This window comes from Macaca fascicularis, chromosome 9 (genome assembly GCF_037993035.2).
Source record: "Macaca fascicularis isolate 582-1 chromosome 9, T2T-MFA8v1.1".
NCBI classification, from domain to species: domain Eukaryota; kingdom Metazoa; phylum Chordata; class Mammalia; order Primates; family Cercopithecidae; genus Macaca; species Macaca fascicularis.
The window spans coordinates 49,091,387-49,103,689 of NC_088383.1; positions in this window are offsets into that span (position 1 = coordinate 49,091,387).

Sequence of the window (12,303 nt, forward strand, 5' to 3'; positions counted from 1 at the left end):
TGGAGACCTGTGCTTGCACAGCTTCCTTGGTAAACTGAGGAGGTGTGGACCACAAGACTGCCAAGCTCCTTTCTATCCAAACTTGATACTGTGAGATTCCATGATCCAGTTTGTCACAGTTGATGGCTCAATCTCATGCACTAGAAAAAGGTAGTATAAAAGAAAAAAATAAAAAGACATTCAAATGCGTATAAAGACCTTTAATCTCAGCCTCTCTAGTTCAAAGAGATACTGGTTCATAGAGCTGTTAGATTTAACTTCCACAGATGACTCAACAGAGGATAACTACTAATCAGAGTACAACATCAAGACTGTAACCAATATAATCACTGGATTATGAACAACTCAAAATAGCTCCAGTTTCCAAAGGGCCATAAAGTGTACATATCAGTATGATGTGCAATTAACACATAATTTATTATGAAAATGTGGACATGCCAGGTAAGTAAGGGGGTTTAGGTTGACTTTTTATAATACTTTAAATTTAAAATGCCATTTCTGTAGACTAGATGACATCTTCCAGATTCTTTAATTTGGTTTACGTCCTGATAGATCCTGATAGAAACAGGTAGCACCAGCCTCTACTGAACCTCAATACAGTTGCAAAACACAGAGAGCCTGCTTGCCTACACATGGAGAAACATTGTTATCACAAGACACAGAAGGAAAACTTCCCATCTGGCATACTTACCTGTCCTCTCATATTTAGTGCAATAAGAATGGGGGACCAGATGGTTAAGTAGATGCCAAAGAACACCAGACCAGTCAGTGTGCTTCCCCAGACAGTCAGATGACTGAACTGCAGAGGAAAACAGTCACTTAGACAAGGCTTCTCGGCTGGACTGGCAGATTCACCCGAACTCTACCTGCCACAGAATGCCTGCATCCTAGCTCGCTCTCCTTATGGAAAGATTCTCATGACTCATAGCTTACTGGGGAGGTCAATCTTCCTAATTCCCTTGTCTCAGAATTTTTAACAATGACTTGAAGTTATGAGTGTCCCCAAAGTACTCTGAAGATGAACATGCTTTTGCTGTCATGGCTGGCCTTTCTCTTAAGATTTATACCATAGTGACGCGGGCCCCTCTCAATTCATGGCAAGTGTTTGCTCCAACCTAAGGCTGTATACAACAAAGATTCATTAATCTGGTAAGAGAGTGGCTGAATGGACAAAATCAGTAAGATGTTTTTATTGATCATTTTGGGACTTCAATTGTTCTGTTCAATTTGCAAAGAATTTTTTTTTAAATCTGAAATGGATATTGCCTCTTAACAGTGTTTCTTTAAGCATCTACTGAGTTGTTCATTTTTCCTCCTTTGTCCTCTTAATATGATGATCCTTGATTTCTTTCTTTCTTCCACAACACACAATCTAATCTATATGCAAGTTCTGTTAGCTTTTAAAAAGATAAAATAAATCCAGGCTCTGACCACTTCTCGCTGCCTCCTCCTCTAACATCCTAGGCTAAAGACATCATCACATTTAACCTGGATTAATTGCCACTGTCTCTTAGGGCAGTGGGCCCCAACCCACAACACAGGCCATGGACTGGTAGCAGACCATGGCCTGTTAGGAACCAGGCTGCACAGCAGGAAGTGCACAACAGGTGCGCAAGCAAAGCTACATCTGTATTTATAGCCATTCCCTATCACTGGCATTCCCACCTGAAGTTCTGCCTTCTGTCAGATCAGCAGGGGCACTAGATTCTCATAGAAGCATGAACCCTATTGAGAACTGTGCATGCAAAGGACCTAGGTTGCATGTTCTTTCTGAAAATTTAATGCCTGGTGATCTCTCACTGTCTCCCATTACCCCCAGATGGGACTATCTAGTTGCAGAAAAACAAGCGCAGGACTCCCACTGATTCTGTATTATGGTATATAATTATTTTCTTATATATTACAATATAACATATAAAAGAAATAAAGTACATAATAAATGTGACGTTCTTGAAGTATCCTGAAACCAGCTCCTAGGAGACTCATGGAAGTCCTCTTGTCCATGGAATAATTATCTTCCATGAAACCAGTCCCTGATGCCAAAAAAGTTGGGGACTGCTATCTTAGGAGATTACCTATTCCACATTGACTTATCACCTCATACATTTTTTTTAGCAGAGCATTTAAACATCAGGCAGGTCATGATACTTCATGAGAGACAAAAATAAAGATTTAGATATAATCTTTAAATGTTGGAAATAATGAAAATGTCTAAAATAGGAGACTGCTGAAATAAATGATGGAACATCTATAAAACTTAATAATCTATAATCATAAACAATAATTGTGTTAAATTATATTTTAAGGCATAGAAATTGTGTCTAATCTTTTTTTTAATAATAAAGCCTTGTGTTCTGTAATGCATCATCTTATTTAAAAATACACACACACACAGACATAGAACAATGTCTGGAAGGATCCCCAGCAAAGCATTAGTAGTGACTGTCTCTTGATAAAATTATGGAAATTAAATTTTTTAAGTCTTTCTTTATTTTCTATATATTTGGGTATGTATATGGTTTTTGTTTTTAAAATGGGGCTTTACATTTGAAATGAGATGACTGTTCTAAGCTTAGAGGTGTATTAGGTGCCAAGCAAATAAATCACCAAGAGAATTTGGATTGCAAATTTGCTCCAATAAAGATCAATCCACAATTTATACATATCAAATTTGAAATAAGATAACCAGATGTTGTTTATTGTTTCCCCTAGGCTTAGAAATAAATCATAGCATGAAAATGTCTATACTGAATAGAGAAACAATTCTAGACAAAACTTACTTTAATCCAAGCTGTAGTCTCAAAACCAGCTTTCTGAAAATCAGTAACAAGAACATACTGTGGAAAGACAGAAGAGTTTGAAAAAACATGATTTTCAGTGAGTTATTTTCACTTTCCATGAGAAATTCTATGTCTCCACTCCAGATCTGCTTTCTCCAAGTCAGCTCGAGTTTGAAAATATAGCCATCTCAGCAGCTAACTCTCTAGGGGTTTGTAGGGAACATACAGGCAGAGTCACTTCCAGAAGAGCTTTCAATCTAGTGATGGGCCTTCTCATAAACAGTAGAGAAAGACTTTCTGTTACCTTGGATGATTTGAGAAACACCACCATTCTGAGTGTTGCTTTCCTTTGTAGGTAGATGTGAAATGGTCATTTGAAGAACGGGGAAATCTGCTAATCACCTGTCAAGAAACTTTGACTTTGTATTTCATAACCATTCAGGCCTTTAAAGGATCTATCAAATATATTTTGAGGAGTTAAAATAAGGAATAATAACAAGGGAGGTCGTATATATAGGGTTTAGAGAAAGAAGTACAAGTCACACATGAGCTACTTAAGAATGGCTCAGCAAACAGAGATAAACTTACTGTGTAAACAATATTTTCAACAAATAGATAGGCAGTGGCATGACCACTGGTCAACACGTATCTGAAAAAGAAAGAGGCTACTATTAACTTCCTAGATCCTGAGCATGGCCACCTATTTTATTCAAAATATTAAACATGGAACTTTAGGAACATCTATAAACTTACAGAGGCATTTCAAAATCCCTTTCTCTGTGATTCTAATGCTAAATTTTGTTTCTAGTGTTAAAAGTTTTTCATCTTATAGTCTGTCTAAATGAAGCGAACAAAGTCAAGCTTTCAACAAACCAAACAACCAAATACTTGATCTGCATTGGAATTTCCATTTTTATGAAGATTAAAATTTCTATTTATCCAGTTTTTTATGAGAAAGGAATAAGAAATTATTAACCTATTTTGATAAAATGCCAACATTGAACCTTTTTCCAAGTGTTCATTTATGATTCATCTTTAATTTTTTGCTAAATTTGAATTATGGATCAATAAAAAGATAATTATATGAATATAAAATCAATTTATAATGACTGAGTTCTGAAATAATTTGGGGGGATATTTACCACTCATGTTCTTATTTGTAACTATACGAGCTTGTGGAATCTATCAGTTGGAGGAATGCAAGCAATCCAATGAGAGATGTTTAGAAATACAGGAAGGATTTTGAAGCTTCAGTTTTCCTCTCTTGTCTTGTTTTTTCTTTTCAAGGATGTCTATGACAATGTATATGACAACCACTAAGGCAGAACTCTAGTAGAGTTGCCTAATCATGTCAACTAGACCCGCATGGAGAACTCTGATTTTTATCCTCAGGGGTCAGAGCCTAATTTTAAGACAAGCCACAGTATCTTTGTGTTACATAGCCAACCACTTTTTATTCTTTTTTTTTCAACTTTTATTTTAAATTTGGGGGTACAAGTACAAGTTTGTTACAAAGATATATTGTGTAATGTTAAGGCTGGAGTACAAATAAATCCATCATCCAGGTAGTGAGCACAGCACAGAATTGGTAGTTTTTCAACCCTTTTCTCTCTCCTTCTCTTCTCCTGTTCCCCAGTGTCTATTGTTCCCATCTATAAGTTCATGTGTACTCAATGTTTAGTTTCCACTTATAAGTGAGAACATGTGGTATTTAGTTTTATTCTTTTTTATACTCAGTCCAGATTTGTAGCTCACAGGCTGGGTAGATAAAGATTTTTGTGTTCAAATTTCCAACCAATAGCAGCTATACGCACATATCTGGGCCTGCCAATTTTCCCATTTGCTTGTTGAAGAATCAACTCTTATGAAAAAATCAAGATCTGTTTATTTTCCTAAAACAGTGTAATGAATGGAATCATAAGTAGAATTGGGTAACCATGGGTCTCTGAATCCAGGTCCTGGGCACACACTTTCTCCTGCTTCACAACAGTTAAGTTTGTGGATAAGGGAAGATTAATCATAAAAGCAATATCATGGGCTGCCCTAATACAGAGGGCCTGCTGCTAGGTAAGGTAAGAGTTACACTAGGAGAACAGGGAGAGATAAGGCCACTGACTTAAAATGGAACAATCCCTAATCTTAGGGGAGAGGTAGAAAATAGAGCCTAGAGCTTAGGCAGGACTTTATTAAAAGGGAAGGAAGGGAGCAAGTTAAAAAAGGAATGGACAGGCTAAGCTAATCCCGAGAATGCAGCAAATCAATGTATTAGCAAATAGCTATTCAAAATTGTAGGAGTTTACATTTTAGTAACTGGCCTTAGGATTGGTTTTAGTAACAAGCACGATACTTTTTTTTTTTTTTCTTTTTTAGTTTTCTCTGTCTTTTTTTTGTCCTTTTTATAATGGAAAACTTCAAACATACACAAAATGGCAAGGACAGTACAACAAATTCCCAGGTATACATAACCCAACAATAACAATTGTAAGCATTTGGCCACTCACATCTCTTTAGCTCCCCCACCTCCTCCCTATCCTCCCAATTTCCCATTGAATTATATATCATGTCATTCATAAATAATTCCATATATTTAGTTACAGCTCAATGAATTTCCACAAAGTGAACATGCTCATGTAAACCACACCTGCACTGGGAAATAGAAATTACAAACACACAGAGCCCCCTCTGCAGTACTCTCTTAGTCCTTTCCTCACTACTTCCCAAAACAGTAGCCACTATCACCTATTGTGAACTTTGCATATATGGATTCATAGAATATGTGTATTTTTTGGTTTGGCTTCATTTGTCTAACATTGTTGGTAAGATTTATCCATGTTGTTGAACATAGCCATAGTTTGTTTATTTTCATTGCTCTATAGTATTTTATTGTAAGAATACACTACAATTTAGTCATCCATTCTACCACTGATGCACAACTGGGTTGCTTCCAGCTCTTGACTATGACAAATGCTGCTGCTATGAACATTCTTATATGTCTTTTGGTACACACTTGTATTCATTTCTGTCGGGTATATCACAAGTATGAAATTGGGTCTTAAAATATGTATATATTAACTTCATCAAATGCTGCCTAAGAATTTTTTGATGTGGTTGTGCTATTTTACCTTTGCCAGTTCTAGTTGCTCCATATCCTTGCAGTCACTTGACAGTGTCTGTATTTTTTATTTTGACCAGACTGGTCTATGTGTCATGGTATCCCATTGTCACTTTAAGTTGCATGCCCTTGATGAAGACATTTTCTGATGCTTAATTGGCTCTTTGAATATATTCTGTAACTGATTTATAGGCATTTTTCATATATTTTGGATATAAGTTTTTGATTGGACATAAACATTGCCGATATCTTCTCCCACTTTAACTTGCCTTTTCTTTCTCTTAATGGTGACTTTCTTAACACAAAGTTCTTAATTTTAATGTAGTCCAATTTATCAGACTTTTTCTGTATAATTAATGCTTATTTAGTCTTACTCAAGAAATTTTTGTCAACCTCAGTGTCATAAAGATATTCTCTTATGCTATAGAAACTTTGTTTTTTGTTGTTGCTTGTTTGTTTGTTTGTTTGTTTTTTGAGATGGAGTCTCACTTTGTAATCCAGGCTGGGGTGCACTGGCATGATCTTGGCTCACTGCAACCTCCTCATCCCGAGTTCAAGCAATTCTCCCACCTTAGCCTCCCGTAGCCTCCCGAGTAGCTGGGACTATAGGCACCTGCCACCACGCCCAGCTAATTTTTTATATTTTTAGTAGAGTAGGGGTTTCACCTTGTTAGCCAGGATGGTCTCAATCTCCTGACCTCGTGATCCGCCCGCCTCAGCCTCCCAAAGTGCTGGGATTACAGGCATGAGCCACTACTCCCGGCTGTTACAGAAGCTTTATAAAAAAATTTTTAACCTTTCACATTTAGCTTTATAACCCACCTATACTGACCTTTGTTTATGAGGTAAGATAGGGGTCAAATTCTTTTATTCCCCCATAATGATATCCAAGTGATCTACTAACATTTATTGAAAAGATTATTGTGGCCTCACTACACTGCAGTTTCACCTTTGTCATAAATCAGGGGATGGTATAAATATGAATTTGTTTCTGGTTTCTTTATTTATATGTCCTTCTGCTAATATCATCTTATTTTAATTGTAATAAAGATGGAAACACCTGATGGTATACATTCTTGAGCTCTGCTCTTCTTCAGAACTTTCTTGATTCTTCTCGGTCTTTTACATTTTCAAATACATTTAAAATTAGCTTGTCAATTTTCAAATTACCTGATAGGATTTTGAGTAGGATTTCATTCAACCATTATTTAATAAATATAAATGACTTATTTACAATATAGAATCTTTCTGTTCATAAGCATTTTGTATCTTTTTTATGCATATGATATGTATATCCTTTTTTAAATTTTTACTTTAAGTTCTGGGATACATGTGCAGAACGTGCAGGTTTGCCACATAGGTATACATGTGCCATGATGATTTGCTGCACGTATTAACCCGTCATCTGGCTTTAAGTCCCACATGCATTAGGTATTTGTCATAATCCTCTCCCTTCCCTTCCCCTCCAATCCCTGACAAGCCACGGTGTGTGATGGTTCCCTCCCTGTGTCCATGTGTTCTCACTGTTCAACTCCCATTTATGAGGGAGAACATGCAGGGTGTGGTTTTCTGTTCCTGTGTTAGTTTGCTGAGAATGATGGCTTCCAGTTTCATCCATGTCCCTGCAAAGGACATGAGCTCATTCTTTTATATGGCTGCATAGTATTCCATGGTGTACTCTAATTTGTATATGTACAAATTAGATCTCAGGATTAAGAAACTCACTCAAAACCACAAAATTACATGGAAATTGAACAACCTGTTCCTGAATTACCACTGGGTAAATAATGAAATTAAGGCAGAAATAATGAAGTTTTTTGAAACCAATGAGAACAAAGAGACAATGTACCAGAATCTCTGGGACACGGCTAAAGCAATGTTAAGAGGGAAACTTACAGCACTAAATTCCCACAACAGAAAGCTGGAAAGATCTAAAATTGACCCCCTAACATCACAATTAAAAGAACTAGCTCCTCATAGATGGTGTCTTCTTACTATATCTCACATGGCACAGGGGGCAATGAGCTCTCTGGAGTCCCTTCTATAAGGACACTAATCACTAATCCCACCATTTGTGAAGGGTTTGCCCTCAAAACCTAATCACCTCCCAGAGGCCCCATCTCTTAATATTATCACTTTATGATTTTGGGTTTCAGCATATAAAATATAGGGGTATGGGGGCACAAACATTCAGATCACAATAGAAGGTTACCATATTTACTGGCCAGGATCGGGGTGCCCAGTGTCCTGAACCCCTCATCACAGTCTGGCAAAGAAGAGTCAAGTTCAGGCATCCCCATCCCCATCCCCACTAAAACACTTCGCATAGCCACAGCAACTCAAGTCCTATGCCTCTGCTTGATCCTGGCCATGAATGCTCCTTTTCTGAATCCTTCCTCACACCTCCCTGACCTGTATAGCCATCCCCTACTTATCTTTCAATAACTTCAATATCACTTCCTTGGAGAAGATTTTCTTGAACTTACTAAACTATGCTCTTTTATCATATAAGCTCTACCTACAGACCCCAGGACTCATCACATTGGTAAATAAGCAACATGTACACATTTTTTGACCATCAACTCTGACCTTAAGTAAGGACCATCCCATTACTGGGTATATACCCAAAGGATTATAAATCATGCTGCAATAAAGACACATGTACACATATGTTTATTGCGGCACTATTCACAATAGCAAAGACTTGGAAACAACCCCAATGTCCATCAATGATAGAGTGGAATAAGAAAATGTGGCACATATACACCCACCATGGAATACTATGCAGCCATTAAAAAGATGAGTTCATGTCCTTTGTAGGGACATGGATGGAGCTGGAAACCATCATTCTCAGCAAACTATTGCAAGGAGAAAAACCAAACACTGCATGTTCTCGCTCAAAGGAGGGAATTGAATAATGAGAACACTTGGACACAGGAAGGGGAACATCACACACTGGGGCCTGTCATGGGGTTGGGGAAGGGAGGAGGGATAGTATTAGGAGATACACCTAATGTAAATGACGAGTTAATGGGTGTAGCACACCAACATGGCACATGTATACATATGTAACATGTGCACGTGTACCCTAGAACTTAAAGTATAATGAAAAAAAAAAAGAAAAGAATCAATTGAGAGCACCCCTGAATGGTGGGTGAAATATAATAAAATGTCAAAAACTAAATAGAGTCAGGAGGAATCCATGCAGGGATGGAGAAGGACAGCCTAGCATTGGTTTTCAGCACGTGAGCAGAAAAAAAATTCTGCCTAAAAGGGCAGCTTGGCACAAAACATCTGAGGAGGACAGGGGTGAAGACAGAGGGAAAGCAGCAGAGGCAACCTGATGAAGGATGTTGAAGTCCCAGAGGGAGTGAGGACTCGCCTAAGGGCAGAGAAACAAGAGACTGGTCACACAGAAGGGTACTGAACAAATAAGTGAGTACAGCAGGTCCTTGAATAATGGCATTTCATTATAACATTGATGAAAAACAAATCTCATCTGAGGTCCCCGTCCGTGAGGCGTTTAAATGTTCTCATTATGTCTGTGTGGGGTTTCTTCAGGGACTCTGTTTTTGTCCTACATCCCAAAGCTCAGTAGATGAGTTTAACTGATGTGTCTACATGATGCCAGTCTAACCAACAGTGGATGTGTGTGTGAGTGACTGTGCAATGTCGTTATGTACATGACATTGCTTACAAGTTTGATGTAGGACAATTAATCCTTTTCAAACACTTATAATTTAGATTAAATCACTGAGCAGCATTGACAAAGAAACTCTATAATAATAGGGTTCCCTCCTGGCACCCAAAACTGCCAGGAGAAGCTCCTGCCATCTGCAAACCCGAACTGGAACAAGCAGGTTGGAAAAGGATCAAGTGAATGAATGCAAATTACTGTAAAATAAAAATCTGTGAGAACTATGATAATCACAAAAGTGCTCTTGTTGACAATGATGCCATACAAAAGCACTCTGCGAGGCTGACATACTTGTTCCTGTTTCTGAACTGCATAATGGTAAGTGGTGCTCCTTACAATCTGAAATCTGCTGACATTGATTGCTTGATGCAACCCACCACCACTACAACTGCCATCACTCAGTGGTTCACCAGAAATTTGAGTAAAAAATATCTTACTTATTTTTATTAATCTTTAGAAAAAGTCTTCTAACAAACATTAAACATTGAAATCAATGTGAGCTATGTAAAGCTATGTAAAGCTCACATTGATTTCAATGTTTAATGTTTGTTAGAAGTGTTTTCAGTCCTTATTTAGAAGTTCGGTGATGTTTCTGGGCCCAGAAATATATCATAGGAATGTCACTCTTATTTATATCAGTTAGCCTATGGTAAAAGTGGTTTTATTATACGTATTTCACTCAAGCTCAATTCCAAGACCTATTGACCACATTAAGTAAGGACTTACTATATACTAAGCATGAAGGGAGCCAGGTTACTATCAGAGATGGGAGTTACAGATGCAATTGACCCTTGAATGACATGGTGTGAACTGCATGGGTGCTCTTGTTAGCAGATATTTTTCAAGAAATATAAAACAATTTGGAAATTAATGGCAATTTGTAAAAACCTGCAGATGAACCAAATAACAGAAATAGCAAACAAAAATATTTATACAATTACTAGTCTATTTTATCATTGCTACCATGAAATGTACAAAATCAATTATAAAAAGTGAAAATTTATCAAAATGTATGCATATAAAGAACATGATGCCAGCTTCAACTAAGAGAAATGTAAACAAGCATAAAAATGCAGCATTAAATTATAACTGCACAAAGTTAACTTTAGTATGTATTGTACTACTGTAGTAAGTTTATAACCACCTGGTACTACTGCAGTAAGCTCAAGTGTTGGGAGTATCAGCTCAAAACACCATGTGATGATAATCGTCTCCACAGGAGCAATTCGTTTACCTAGGAAAATGTGTCGTACAGTAAAAGGTAATTTCTCATGGTTCTTGTCTGTTTTCCATTATTCTTTTTGCAATGCCACGAACCTCAAAACACGTGAAGTGCCACTATTGATGCCACAAGTGCTCCAATGATGTAAAGTCATGACTTTTTTATATGAAAAAGTTGAACATTTCTCCAAAGAAAAAGTTTTGAAAAATATTAACAAGTTTCCTATAATACCACACATCTACAGCCATCTGATCTTTGACAAACCTGAGAGAAACAAGAAATGGGGAAAGGATTCCCTATTTAATAAATGGTGCTGGGAAAATTGGCTAGCCATAAGTAGAAAGCTGAAACTGGATCCTTTCCTTACTCCTTATACGAAAATTAATTCAAGATGGATTAGAGACTTAAATGTTAGACCTAATACCATAAAAATCCTAGAGGAAAACCTAGGTAGTACCATTCAGGACATAGGCATGGGCAAAGACTTCATGTCTAAAACACCAAAAGCAATGGCAGCAAAAGCCAAAATTGACAAATGGGATCTCATTAAACTAAAGAGCTTCTGCACAGCAAAAGAAACTACCATCAGAGTGAACAGGCAACCTACAGAATGGGAGAAAATTTTTGCAATCTACTCATCTGACAAAGGGCTAATATCCAGAACCTACAAAGAACTCAAACAAATTTACAAGAAAAAAACAAATTTACCATCAAAAAGTGGGCAAAGGATATGAACAGACAGTTCTCAAAAGAAGACATTCATACAGCCAACAGACACATGAAAAAATGCTCATCATCACTGGCCATCAGAGAAATGCAAATCAAAACCACAATGAGATACCATCTCACACCAGTTAGAATGGTGATCATTAAAAAGTCAGGAAACAATAGGTGCTGGAGAGGATGTGGAGAAATAGGAACACTTTTACACTGTTGGTGGGATTGTAAACTAGTTCAACCATTATGGAAAACAGCATGGCAATTCCTCAAGGATCTAGAACTAGATGTACCATATGACCCAGCCATCCCATTACTGGGTATATACCCAAAGGATTATAAATCATGCTGCTATAAAGACACATGCACATGTATGTTTATTGCGGCACTATTCACAATAGCAAAGACTTGGAATCAACCCAAATGTCCATCAGTGACAGACTGGATTAAGAAAATGTGGCACATATAAACCATGGAATACTATGCACCCATAAAAAAGGATGAGTTTGTGTCCTTTGTAGGGACATGGATGCAGCTGGAAACCATCATTCTTAGCAAACTATCACAAGAACAGAAAACCAAACACCGCATGTTCTCACTCATAGGTGGGAACTGAACAATGAGATCACTTGGACTCGGGAAGGGGAACATCACACACCGGGGCCTATCATGGGGAGGGGGGAGGGGGCAGGGATTGCACTGGGAGTTATACCTGATGTAAATGACGAGTTGATGGGTGCTGACGAGTTGATGGGTGCAGCACACCAACATGTCA